Source organism: Borostomias antarcticus, assembly GCF_949987555.1.
Source record: "Borostomias antarcticus genome assembly, chromosome: 3".
NCBI classification, from domain to species: Eukaryota; Metazoa; Chordata; class Actinopteri; order Stomiiformes; family Stomiidae; genus Borostomias; species Borostomias antarcticus.
In genome coordinates this window covers 15,230,089-15,245,030 of record NC_140236.1, presented here as the reverse complement: position 1 = coordinate 15,245,030, position 14,942 = coordinate 15,230,089, and positions in this window count along the sequence as shown.

The following is a 14,942-nucleotide window of genomic DNA, read 5'->3' as shown; positions in this document are numbered from 1 at the left end:
TATGTATACATATATATATATATATATATATATATATATATATATATATATATATATATATATATATATATAAACAATGTATTTATTTATTTATTTATTTTATTATGTTTTCTCTCTTTATTGTTAAAAAGAGTAAAGAATGCAGCCATTTCATGTTCACCATTGTGATCTCACATGCTGTTTATCGGAGAGAGAGATCACGTGATCAGGGTGGGGAAGCCAGGCTGGTGGATAGCGGTGGATATGTGCTATTTAAGTGCAAAAGGCGCTTTTTATATAAAAGGTTGGGGGGCTGCAAGTGTAGCCACTTCGGAGAAAAGGCTTTCATCTTTCAAAAACTATCTTCACTTCAGTGATTAACAAAATAATATTGTCTGTAGATACGGTAGACCGAGTTATAAATTCAATGGTGCAATTAATGGTTCCTGGCATGTGGTACAGTATACCAGGGTATAGCCCTGAATATACCATCATGGTTGTATGCCGGGGTATAGCCCTGAATATACCACCATGGTGGTATGCCGGGGTATAGCCCCAAACCCTGACCAGGTCTAGCTACAGTTTAACGTCAATTGCTGTGTGACTAATAAACATATTTCCTTTCATTCCGTGCCCCTTTCTCAGTGTTAAGGTAACTAGGAAATACTAGGAAATTGCAGATTTTACATCATTCAAAGCTAATTGTTTTAGGTGAGACCAGCGTGTGTAGGGAGGGGAGAAATGGGGAGGAGGAGAGGAAAGGGGGAGAGGCAGGGAGGTGAGGGAAGGGATGAGCTATCCTGCATTTGGAGGAAAGGTTTTGAATGGTACTATGCATAGGTGTAGCTTTCTTCTGAAATGTCACTGTGCCATGGTCCACTCTTGAGACATGCTGTTCACATGAGCTGGTCTTTCTACAATGGGAAAATACTGATTTTTTCTTTTTTTTCTTCCTTTTCTGGGAATCATGCTGATTTCCTCACAGGCCCTGTCTGTTTCTAGGCAAGTTATCTTTTTTCCGCCTGGGAAGAGTCTGACGGTTTTCTTGGATCAATCAAGTTGGATTTATATAGCGCCCTTCATGATACACAGAGCGCTTTACAGAGTCCAGTATTCATTCAGACACAGTCATACCGGTGGTGGTAAGCTACATCTGTAGCCTGGGGCAGACTGACAGAAGTGTGGCTGCTAAACAGCGCCTACGGCCCCCTCCGACCACCACCAACATTCATTCACATTCATACGTTACATGTCTTTATGATGGTGGGGAAAGCCGGAGTACCCAGAGGGAACCCACGCAGGCACGGGGAGAACATGCAAACTCCACACAGAAAGGACCTGGAACGACCGGGATTCGAACCCAGGACCTTCTTGCTGTGAGGCGACAGCACCACTGAGCCACCGTGCTGCCCAAAACACAAGGAGGTAAAGCAAAACCTAGTGACAATGTGACCAAAGTGTACAAAGGTCTCTGGGGGTAGAGCAGGGGCAGTCACTGGGAGGGGAGGTGCTCAGGGTCCAGGAGGGTCCAGGGGGCACAGTAGCTCAGGGTCAGGGATCCAGGCCGGGAACAAGGGGTGAGCAGAACGAACCAGGGGTCCGGGGCAGGGGTGAGGACCTGGACCGGGAACAGGGAGCGAGCAGAGCAGACCAGGGGTCCGGGGCAGGGGCGAGGGTCCAGACTGGGAGCAGGGGGCGAGCCGGGTGGACCCGGCCCAAACCATAACAGAATGAAGGGGATTAGTGGAATTATAATTGTTAGATTTGATTTAGTTAAAATATCTATTCACTGAAACCACAAGCTTGTCACTGAAAAAGACTAGGTCTACCTTTTATTATGAATGCATCTGTAACCAGATTGAAATTATATATTTTTTATTTTGTTTGAAACTTAGACAAATCCTGGTTAATGCTTTCGACCACGTTTTTATATTCATTGTATGTTCTGTAGCCTTTTTGAAGTGAATTCATAATACCTGTACTGTCGCTTTAAGAACTCACAGTTCTTTTGACGTCAAAGCTGCTCCACTCTCAGTCCGTGCCAATGCTAACTGAGAGGAGGGGATTGATGACCTGCGTGTGTGGTGGAGACTGCATGTTAAAAGTTATTGTCATCATGGTTCATTTGTACAGCTGCAGGGACACAACTGTCGTTGTGAACCTTCATTAAAAGAGAGCAATCAGTAGCTGTTGGTGGTCCAGGCCCTTCCTTCAACCAACACAACATACAGAGGGGGCGAGGCAGACACCCTCTTGTGGTGCCCCCCATCAGTATCTGCGATTAACCACTGTAAGTGAAGCAAAGTCTGCCAACTGAGGGCCACCACCAGGGCTGGTGTTCGGCTGCCACAGGCGGGGAGAGCAGCCGGCGGAGCCTGCTTCCACCTTAACAACAAGGAAGCCAAACGTGTGCTCCGAGTGCACATCGATGGAACACCCCTGCCATGCAGCGCCGGACCAACCTACCTCGGCGTGACATTGGACAGGTCGCTCACGTTCTGCTGACACCTCGTGTCGCTGCGCAAGAAGTTAACAGCTTGTATGGCGTTGAAAAACTACTCGACCAGTGCTTTCACCCGCCTCGTCGACCCGCCTATCAACGAAGCCTTGCGCATCGTGACACCTGCGTCCCACTCCTGTGGACAACCTTCCCATCCTTACAGGCATCCAGCCCGCTGGCCTCCGCCGCACAGGAACCACAGCACGTCTCGCTTGCCGGGCAGTGGAGCCTAACCACCTGCTCCACGACAGGCTCGCTGCAACAGCGGAGCCTCCCCAGCGTCTCAAGTCGAGACACCCTTTTGGTCCTGCCACACGGGATCACCAGCAATGCAGAGATCTTAACATCAGCGAGGCAGGATGGGCGGAACACACCTGGTGTGTGGAGTGCGAGGCAAACACCTCCAGACTCCCTGATTTCATCCCGGCTGCCGGTCCTTCCCCTCCCGGGATGGACTTACCCAGACTGGCATGGGTGAGGCTTAACCACCTCCGGACCGACGTCGGACGCTTCCGCTCATCGATGTACAGATGGGGCTTGGTATCCTGTGCAGCGTGCAAGTGTGGCGCCGAGGAACAAACCACAGACCATGTCATCCAGGACTGTCCGATATATCGGACACTCAATGGAATGCATGGCCTGACGGTTGTGGATGACTTAACAGTTTCATGGCTCCTGGAGGTGTGCCCGGATATATAGCCCGGGTGCCCCGGTGGTAAAAGGATAGCCCCTCGGCCCCAAGCCTGGGGGGGAGTGAAACCCAAACGAAGAAGAAGAAACATACAGAACACATTGCAGATCACACAGAAGCAAACATTATGTGCATCTGTTGCAATACAGGCACATGTTACATATCTTTAAAATGTTTTACTTTAAGAAGTAGGCCTGTGAATTTGGGACGTGTTAGCAGTAGGGCTGCAACAAACGACTATTTGAATTGTTTAGTCAATTAGTCACCGATTATTGAAACGATTAGTCGACTAATCTTTTACTCTTTTTTTTTTCTTAAAAAAAAACAAACAGGTTAATTGCATGAAATATAAAATGGCTCTTATGGTATATTTAGCCATCAGCTTTTAAATCTAGCAAGACAAGAAAGAACAAACTTCATTCAAAAATGTCTCTTAATTATTACCCTTCTGCTGATAGTACAAGTTTAAAACTATAGATAAAAAAATATATTGTCTGTGCAGTGTGTATAAACTATAAATACATCTTTGTCCATTGTTTTGAACAAGGACCGGCATAAAGTTCTGTAAACCAAGGCACATTAAATAACATTAAATAAAGGTAAACCAAGGCACATTAGCAGCAATAGAAAAAGGGCAGTGAAAAGGGCAACAGTCTGTTGCAAGTTGCAACTACATGAGACTAATCAGTTACAGTTTGTTCATATTGAGGAACGTCAACATCTCCACATGGTTCGGGCTCAGGCTTGCTCTTTTCTGAGAGCATATATTCCCCGCTTAAGTAAACCGCTCCCAAACTTTTGATGTTTTGCTGCGTGTTGGAGCCAAACTCGTAGACGGACTTGGCTCTGCCATTTTATCCCACTGAGTGACCCTTGAACTCTGAACGCTACTGCACATGTGCGACTTGGGGGAGAAAAACAAAACCAAAAAAAACTCTATCCAAGGCGACAATAACGACAATTCAATTTGTTGGTGACTATTTTTATTGTCGATAAATCAGGCAACAAAAACGACAATTCAATTCGTTGGTGACTATTTTAATTGTCGATTTTTGTCGACAATGTCGACTAATCGTTGCACCCTTAGTTAGCAGTAGGGCTGTACAGAATACCACCATTTTACAGGCTTCAGATACTCTTTTGGACGTGAACGAATGAATACCGAATAGTATTCGTTGTCACCCCCTAGGTGGCAGCATTGCATAGTTTATATTTACCGGTGACAAATTGAGAAATGCGCCCATGGATGTATTAATAGATATAATAATAATGCGCCAGACAATCATATTCTCTTGTTGTGCAACTTTCGCCACCTGCTAGCCTACTTGTAGACTGTAAGTTGCTAGATTGTTTAGCTTGCTAGCCTAGTATTTGTTCATTATTTAATCATGTGTGGGTTTATTTTATCATGGCTTGTGACTGTCCGTTTGCCCAAGTTAAGGTTTCACGTTCTGACAAGTCGGTTTCATTTTTGCTTTCTGACTACATCCATAAACTCTTGAAAACCACTTCCAATTCAGTTTGATAAAAATCAATTTTGTACAACGATAAACTAGAGGCTGATAGTAGCCTACCAAAATCAATCATTCAAATGGCTTTAAAAAAGTGTTGGGCTGTTTGCTACCAAACGTATAGGCTACGTCATCCTAGTCCGTGCTTTGCGCGCTTCAACTAGTTCAACTCAAGCTAGTAGCTGGGAGTTATGATGCCGTTTATGACGATGACGAGTATCTGGAGTATCGGAACAAAAAACGAATACAACTCTGAATACTGAATTGAGATCCAATCCAACCTACCTAATGAATAGTGGAATACTCGAATTACTCGGGCCAGCCCTAGTAAGCGCTACCTACCTAATGAGTGGAACATCTGGCTCTTACTTCTTGACCAAAGACACGCATTCCTCCAGCTTCATTCTCAATGTCTGATTGGTCTGGTGAGGGATAAAAACTGGTTTAAAAAAGGTTATTCACGCAAACATACAAGCACCTGCAGGCATGCCCGCACACATACCTTGTTCCTCCAGGCGAGCGATGTGGACCAGGGCCCTGTTCTTGGTGCTGCTCATCAGGTTAGTCAGCCTCTCCTGGCAGGCCCTCAGACTGGCCTCGGTGCTGGCTGACGGCCCCAGCTCCCTCAGCCTCTCACAGTAGCAGACGCAGCCCTGCAGCAGCCACACCCCCATGCCCAGCAGGGCCCTACACAGCCCCATACACTCCTCCGCCTTTCCATGGCAGCTGCACATAGGGTGAATAGAGAGGTAGAGTTGAAGATTGAGGCTGATTCATGTCACTTAGTCATGTGTTTTATTAAATGTTGGTGCGATCAAATTTATTCTCTCTTTAACACCACAGGAACCCCAGGTGAGATGGAAAGACTATGCTTTTTACCTTCTCAAGAGCCTGAGGAGATTGACTGCTCGGTCTTCAGGTACCAGGTGGGGAGGAAAACAAACACCTGGCAACAGACACAATCACTCAGTCTGTATTCAGCCCAACATACCTACTTAATCCTCTTCGTTCCTTGAGGAACATAAGGCTGCGACTATCTGCTTCCATCTGGTCCTTTCCTGTGCAGTATGTTGTGCCTCTCCCCAAGTGAGGTTAGACGTTTTCAGTTCTGAGGTCACAGTTCTTCGCTAGGTTGTTTTTGGCCTCCCTTGTTTCCTCTTACCAGGTGGAGTCCATCTCAAGGCTACTTTGGGGATACAGTCCTGGGTCATTCTGAGGACATGTCCTAGCCATTGGAGTCGTCGCTGTTTAATTTCCAGCACCACATTGTGGCAGTTTTTGTTTTTATACAGATCCACATTGGAAATCCTTTCTGGCCAGAAGATGTGACATATCCTCCGGAGACATCCGTTGTGGAACTTATTGATCTTCTTCATGCTACCCTCAACAATTCGCCAGCTTTCGGAGCCATACAGCAGAACTGACTTAACATTGCTGTTATACAATCTGATCTTTTTTTGCTTTTAGGCTGTATTGCTTTGACTTCCAGATGGTATGAATGATTGCAAATGCACTGTGAGCTTTCCCATGCCTTATGCTGACATCTTTACTGCATGCATTGTCCTTGCTGAGTAGATTTCCCAGATATGTGAACTCAACATAATCGAGAGAGCTGCCATCCACGGTGATTGGTGCATGTGGTGTTGAATTTTTGCACATCACTTGGGTTTTGGAGGTATTAATATTCAAACCCATCTATTGGCAACCTATCTGTTTTCTCTTGCAGGTGAGTATGATTTGTGGAGAGGATGGCTAGAACATCAGCATAGTCAAGATCCTCTGGGTGAAGAGAGTTAGGATGGCAGGTAGGGATGCCTCTAGGTTTGTCTGAGGTGGATTTTTGCATGGACCAGTCAATGGCAATCAGGAAGAGAATGGGAGTGATGATACATCCCTGGTGTACACCGGTTCTCAACAAAGGCCCTTTTGTCATTCCTTGCACTCTTTTTGATCTCCTTAGCTTCTTGGACCTGTTTCTGGAGCCATAGTAGCTTGGTGTTCAGCATCTTGGCCTTAAGTTGTTTTCTTTGTTCTATTTCTGCCAAGTGCCAGGTGTCAGCCACTCCTTGTTCTTCTTTTCTTTGTAGCCCAGGATCTTAGTAGCTGCTTCAATATAGGTGTTCCTGATGGTTTCCCATTTAGTGTGGATATCAGGGTCCTTATTAGTTGAGTCAGCCAGGGCGCCAAGAGTACCAAAGAGATTTTTCAGCTCCGAAACAAACTCTTTGTTGTTGTTCTGACATTTCAGTTTGCCGATGTTGAGTTGTCTCTTTACTTGACCCTGTTGTTTCACTTTCCTGAGCTTCAGCTTGATGTTAGCTGTCACCAGGTCACTGTCGGCATCAGCACTCTAACATCTTGGAGGGACCTGCACCACTTCCCATTGATTAGGATGTGGTCAGCCTGGTTAGTTGTAAGTCCATCGGGTGACCTCCAAGTTAGTTTGTGTATGGTCTTGTGTGGGAAGGTACCACCAACTATGCAGTTGTTTTCAAAGAGGAAGTCAACAAGGCACCCCGTTCCGCACACCACAGCCATGTCTCCCTATAGCTCTGTCACAGTTGTCATTATCGGCTCCAACCTTGCTGTTCATGTCACCTATGATCAGTAACATATGTTGAGGGACCTTGGAGATGGTTCGTTGAAGATCCTCATACCAGTCATCCTTGTCCTCTCTCAGCTTCATTTGTTGGTGCATAACATTGTATGATGGTCAGTTTGCAATGTTTGGAATTGAAGCAAGCCCTGATCATTGTGTCACTCACAGGTTCCCATTCTATCAAGATTTTTGCCTTTTCTTCGGAGACGATGAGAGCCACGCCGTGTATGTGCTTGTCTTCAGTTCCTGAATAGAGGACAACCGATCCTTCACTGGTTGTTTGGCGTCCAGAACCAGTCCATCGACATTCACTGCTTCCCAAAATATCCAGCCTGTACCTTTTCATCTCACTGGTGACCTGGGCTAGTTTGGACGTCTCATACATGGTGTGTACGTTCCATGTTCCTAGGTGGACCTTTGTTTGGGGCTCAAATAGGCTGGCTCTCTGTCGCACTTCTAGCTTCCCGAGGGCTTTCACTAGGGGTGGTCATACTGCCAAAGATTTGTCTCAAGTCTACTTAAGGGCCCGTGGCAATTCTAGCATTTGTCATAGTTTCCGTAATGGGTTGTCTTTTTTTTGGGGTGATGTTTTTAGCCGCATGAACAACCCCCAATCTGAAGTGCCAGGTGTTACTTTTCATCTGGCCTCTACCCTGAAACCTGCCCAGCTTGGTTGAACCTGCTGGGGGGTGATCCCTCACCATTATAGCCTTCATGGTCACGGAGGCACACAAGCCTTGCCACCACGACAAGGTAGCAACATGGGGGAAGGCCCAACATAGTTTGAAATTATTCTTGAGAGCTACTTGTGTCTTGAAAGAGCACGCACAGTCACTGTAGATGAAAGACAAGGGACCAGGCCTACTATAATGTCCATGTTTCAACTTGTAGTGGCTTAATATACTGCACTGGCTAGCTAAATAAAACAAGCAGATGTTACTGTTGGTAGATGCAGCTTTCAGTCAAGTAATGTTACCTTCAGCTTCACATGCCATCTCTGGCCTTCTTAAAAGCCACATTATATTATGTATCCCAGCAAACAAAAACATTTCAAGCTAACAGGGTATATTATATTCAAGTGATGGTGTTACTAACATTGTCAGGAAATGCAATTTTCTAGGCCTCAGTTCCTTCCAACAGCTTTGGTGCTGCTGCCCTGCGTTCCTGCATGGTTTGAAATGTGCACATGCGCAATTTACATCTTCAAACCTAATTTGTGTTTACGGTGCTCCATCAAAGTTCACACATCAATATTCTACTTGTGCAAAAATAAAGCATTATCTTGTAGCCTATGGGCTTCTCCAGTGCATCTTTCTCATATTTGCAGATGTTAATGAATTGTATGACAGCAAAAAATAATGCTAATTATGGATGGGCTAGAATCAGGCCAAAAGGCAGGCTACAGCTCAGTACTAGCCATGTAATTCAGAGCTAAATCGTAGACTATGGAAATGAAATGATAACATCTTGTATTTATTGACAGTGCAAATTATGGTGATATAAATAGTATGGATATCTATCTCACAAGGTGCGTAGGCAAAAACTAATGAAAATGTTTGGGCTAGAGTCGGCTATAAAATAGCTGGTCGAGAGCTAAATCAGACCATGTCAAATAAATGAAACTAAAAACCTTGTAACCACATATTGACGCTGCTTACTTGATGGAATATCATACTGTACATCTCACAAGTTGAGTCAGCAAAAACAAATTCTAACCAACTTCAAGATTGTTCGGGCTAGACGTGGGTTATGCATAGACTAAATCGGGGCTATAGTCAGCTGACACGTCTAAATTACGTCTTTTGCTTGCTGGGTAGGCCCAGAACCGTTGAGAGAGAGAGTTGTGACACTTCCATAGACTTCTATTGTAATCGTGGAATGCAGAAGTACCTCGTGTCGTGGGGCTACCTGAAGTTCCAAAACACTACGGTTAGTTCCAGAGTGGAGGCCTGGTCATTTTCAGTGTTTCTGGGGTACACTCGCTGGTAAATTTATAAAATTACTGCATTTTTGACATTTTAACACATTCGCAAAACTTTGCAAATGGTATTTTATGTAACCAGCTTTAATTAGATAATGTTTATCACTTGTTAAATTGGAAATGCAGTTAGCTAACGTAAGTAACGCTTCCTAGCTAACATAAGTTACCAGGATGTCAGGTGGCCTACATTCATTAAATTAGTCATTTAGCAGACGCTGTTTATCCAAAGCGACTTACAATAATTGCATTTCAAGTGTCTAAGAGCATAATCTAGTGCTAAAGCGAAAGTGCGAATAGCTAAATAAATACAATATGTGCTTAAACTACATGAGATAACTCTGCACTTTGGCGGCCCCTCTGGTTGTGATAAAATCGGCACTGCGTTTTAAGAACCACACTTCCCACCATCCCCCACTCACTCGCTGTAATAATGGGGAAACAAATATGATAAACGCACGTGGAGCAGACTGGATTGGAAGATTATAGCTACTTCAATGGACTTTCTGGAAGGATGGCTTCAATGCAGGTAAATACATGGGATTCAGCCATGGCTGCTTCAAAGATTTTGTTTCGCGGGGCGAAGTGTTTGTTGCCTTCCTGATATTGTGACACGCAAAATGCGTCACTTCTGTTTCCTCCACAAGATTTCCCACCAGTGTACTAGCCAGTACACCAAAATTCTAAAATAATAAATTCACAGGGTCTTATGCAGTCTTGTGTCAGGAAAATGATTTTTGGGGTCTTGCTAAGGCCAATTCATTATGGCAAGTAAAGGTGAATACCGAATTATAAAAAAGTTATCTCATTGAGCTTTAAAGCGAAGAGTTTTGCCATTCTTACAGCGCCCTGTGGCTTTACTATCACAGTGGCACTACTGTTTGGGGAAATTCTGCTTTCTAAACCTAACCAACACTAACCCAAATATACCATACTGTATATACAGTAATACATCGTAAGAATAGCCACGGCCTTAGATTTATTATTAAAGTTAGCTACTCTGGGACAAAATGGTGATGGATGACATATCATCTTTATGTATTTGTGGGCAATACATGGGATGAGTTCCTTCTTTAACAGGACACTGCTGGTGATTCAGAATGCTTTATTGAAATACAGTTGAGAGTTGAACTAAAAACAACTGACAGTATGTGTATAATTTTGTTAACATGTTAACATTTGTGGAAGCTCCCCACTCAACTGAATGGACTATAACTACAGAGTCATAAAACATGCCACATACTAACATGTAGGGTAAATGCAGAAATAAAAATACAGATAAACCACACGTGTTGTGTCTTTTTGAACGTGTGCATAGATCCGACACGTATGATTGTGATGTAAGGTTGCACATGACAGCTTGGATTAGTTGTCATATCTTTAAAGATATTGGTCAGTCGGTCCACAAACATGTCCACAAAGGTGCAATGCTGCTGTTGTCCATAAAAGCATTGCTGCTGTCCATAAAAGCATTGTGGCACCACAGCTCTTGCTAATCCACTAATTAGACAAGGGGGGAGAAGATTCAGGCATATTGAAAATGCGCGTAGCCTACTCTAGAGCTCGTACGTAGGGGCAGCTTGTTTATTTACCAGAGACAGTGCATTAATCAGCATTTCAGTTTCCACATCAACGTATGTGTCAGAGTTGGTGGATATGGATGACATGTGGCTCAAGATCCAAAAGAAATGTAGCACATCAGAGTTTTCAGGTGTAAATGTATTCCCCTCTGGATGTTACAGGGGGAAACTGTGTCACATAAAATTAGTGCAAGCGGTCTCGGTGACCTCTGGTCATTTCATCATGTAAAGTTCTGGCATGACAACCATTAAGATTATACACCTAGTACTTCATTACAAATAGCCTCGGCCCTCTGGGGGATTACAGTAAGAGCTACTGTAGTCACTTCTGACCAGATTAGTCAGAGACCTGCAAGAGAGAATATGGGTCACAACAGGGGAAACATACATTCAGAAAGATAGACAGGCAATATGGGTTTTATTCTAAGCCAGTTAAAGATTGTGAATATCAAAAACACATGCACGCACACACACACACGCACACACACACACAGGCGATTGCTCGTATTTTCAAGGAGTTGGTATCAAGAAGTGAGATGACACAACATGTTGGCCTGCTGATATTAAGACAGAGACCACCTTGTATCCTAATTTCCCTTCGTAAACAAAATGAGGATTAACATGGCTGCCTTTCCCAGCCTCTCTTTCTCAGATGAACAGAGACACTCTTTCATTGAAGAGAAAGGCTGTTTTTTTTTGTTTTTTTTACACTGCCAACAGCGTTTGTTGTGTCTGGAGGTGAAACACTGATTGTATTTCGTTTGGCTAGCACACAATTAAAAAGTGCAGCATCTTCTCAGTGAAAGGCCTTTTAGCAGGTAACTAATGGCCTTATGAACGCTATGAATGATGTGTTCCATTGATGCCCATGCTGTGCTCTCCTTTATCTTCTGTCTAATTTGGCTCCAAACTATGACCCAGTGAAGCCTTATTTAATTACAAGTCCCCACAAAGCACTTCCGTAAACTAAATGAATGAATCTTAAAATTGCACTCACAATATCAGAAGGTAACGTTAAGCAGTTTGGCCTACCCAGTTCTACCACATAATTACAGCAGGGCCAAAGTTAGGGGCTGGGGTTAGGGTTTCCAGTTCAGCAAGTGTAATGTTCTTGCCCGCTGGCAAACACATGACCCGAACACCTCAGGTGTGGGGATCTTGAATGCATCTTGCAACAAACTGAATACCTGTTATATATAATAGTAGTTATGAACAAGATCAATAGCAATATTGTACCCTGATGAAACCAGCTGCTGGTCTCTGGCTCCGTCCTCTGATCCTTGTAGCTTGTTGTGGTGGATATTTGGTGGCTGCAACTAAAGTTCATTATGCTCTTTTCTTATCTTCTCAGCTTCTGCTCATCAGCATCAATGGCTGGCTAGTCATGTGATACAGGTTGGTTTCTGCCGGTGTGTATTGGTTGTTGGTGTAATCCATGACTAAATGGTCATCAATAGTAAGATTACCTCAGAGAAGCCTTTAGGCCAATTATCATAACAAAGTGTGATCCTGCATGCCTCAAGCCGGCAAGGTCTGTCTATATCTGTGCAAATAATCCTAGAGGTAGGTCTAAGCTCCCGGGAAAAAGTTCTACAAACAGAGACAATATCGAGCTCTCCAGTGGGATGTAAGACCATCTGACGTACAGACGTAGGATGTCTTTTCTGCACAAAAAAAACAACTAAAAAAACAACCTCATTCTATAGCCCCTAACACTGTACATACTTTATCATATTATTTCTGTCATCTTGAATTTGAAAGGTTTGTTGATGGTTGAACATAAGCAGATTTCAGATTTAGATTCCTTTATTGTTACATCCAGTACAGGTACAAGGGAGAAAAAGTATTCTGCATGACTCCTCAACCTCAAAGTAACAACAGAATAATAACACAAGATAATGGCAATAAAAACAACTAAATAAATAGTCATAAAAACAATAGCTACAATTGTAATAAACACATACAATGTAATAGAAGGCTATAGTGTGTGTAAAGTGTATAGTGCTTGAAGGTGCAAATGTGCATTTTTGCATGTGGGGGTGGGGGACATGTAGGGACTAGGGGGACATGTAAAACTGGACCTTTGTCATTTGACACATGGCCTTTGTGTCCCTCAATGGTTTATATGTAGGACTACATTATAGTGTTCAATCTTTGTCTGCTTTTATGGTGCTGAATCAATGCTAAATATTTTATTTAGTTAAGAACTTCTGCAGCCAATCAGGAGTGTGACAGTAGCCTTGGTCTAATAACCCCCACCCCTCATATAAACCTCTTTGACCTACCCACGCGCACACATCCGAGAAACCTCTGAGCCGAAGCTCGCGCCAGCCAATCAGCATTTAACCGGCTTACTGTCCTCTCTGCAAGGCGGCGCGAGTCCATCATGATCTGAAGCGCATGCGAATGCTACTGAAAGACTCATACGGAATCGCTGCTGAATGAAAGTATAATGAAATGTGGGTTTTATTTTAATTATCGAAATGCATACGCGGTAGAACGTAAGCGATTGTATTAGTCTCGCACGGGATATCAGGGAAATCGATCGTTATAGCCCCATATCCTACACCGAAAAGTCCGGACAGAGCATTTCATCTTCAACAATGGAATCTAAGGTAACTTTTTAATGAAAAAAGAAATACTTCATTAACTTAAATGTGGCTTCATTAACGGTGGTGGTGAACAAAATGTATGTATGTACAAGAATGTATCACGTTCCCTCTGAACTATTACTTAAGTTACGTGATGATGCGTTTCATCATTTCATAACAATTCCTCCGCCGGCTAGGCTACATTCTAAGGAAAACCGATACTTCATTTAAATACGTTTTTTTATGACGCTTTGCAGTCTGCGCATAAGCTACTGTTGAATCAAATGTGTAATTTGTAGTGATATTGATTGTGTAGGACCAGATAACCTGCGGCATATTTGGAATGTTGCGTCCTCTTGGGGAATAGCCTACATCAATTCAATTCAGTTCAACTTTTTATTCCAGACTCACTTAAAAGAGGTCCAATACATTAGATGTTTGATGTTGGTTTTTCTTTGACCTGCTGAAACCCATTGTATGATAACACAATGTGTCTATCTCAAACGCCATCTCCCCCACCCGACAGCCTGTGTGTGTGTGTGTGTGTGTGTGTGTGTGTGTGTGTGTGTGTGTGTGTGTGTGTGTGTGTGTGTGTGTGTGTGTGTGTGTGTGTGTGTGAGTGTGTGTGTGTGAACAGCAGACGTGCATATATGCATGTACTCCGTCTGGCCTGACTGATGTCAGTAGCCTAGCCTTCCGCTAGTGACTTTCAGAATCAGTCATGAGAAACACCTTGTCATTGATTTTAGGAGGTGGTGTTATTTAAACTTATGTAATGATTATACATTATTATAAATGATCCCATTTGTTACATAAACATATTTTTTCCCCTGTGAATTAGATTAGTCTTGTTTTCCCTATATAAAAGTAAACATTGATCTACTCTCTAATAATTATATTATAATAATAAATGAACAGATGATGGTTTTCTTTGGAGCATTTGGTCTTCATTTAAAAAAAACTAATGCTGATGCTGATGATATCCCAGGTGTGTGTGTGTGTGTGTGTGTGTGTGTGTGTGTGTGTGTGTGTGTGTGTGTGTGTGTGGGTGCGTGTGTGGGTGCGTGGGTGTACGTGCAGTAGTGCAGATTTGAGGGAATGCATAGTCCTATATGTTGTGAGTTGGGGTTACATCCTGTTCTGTGGGTTGTTGCATTAATCTACTCAAGACTCAAGAGGTTACTACCCTAGAAACCAGGAAGATGTTCTTACAAACTTTTATCTTTCAAAAAATGACAGTTTATTACATTACTCAACAACTGTTTGTGAAAGTGCGGTTGTTTCCACGGTTTAGGGTGAGGGGCTGCCTGTAGATTTGATGTATGGCATTTCCCACTGTTAGTTTATGGCCAAATGCGCATTACTAATGGTTCCACAAAGGTTGAGGCGTATTTGTGACGTAAATGGCTTAGTGTGTGTGTGTGGCTTAGGGCACGTCTCAAGTGTGTGGCTTGTGTTCAAACATCCCGTGGATGCATGCCCAGGTAGTGATGCTCCCTGTAATCAGATTAAT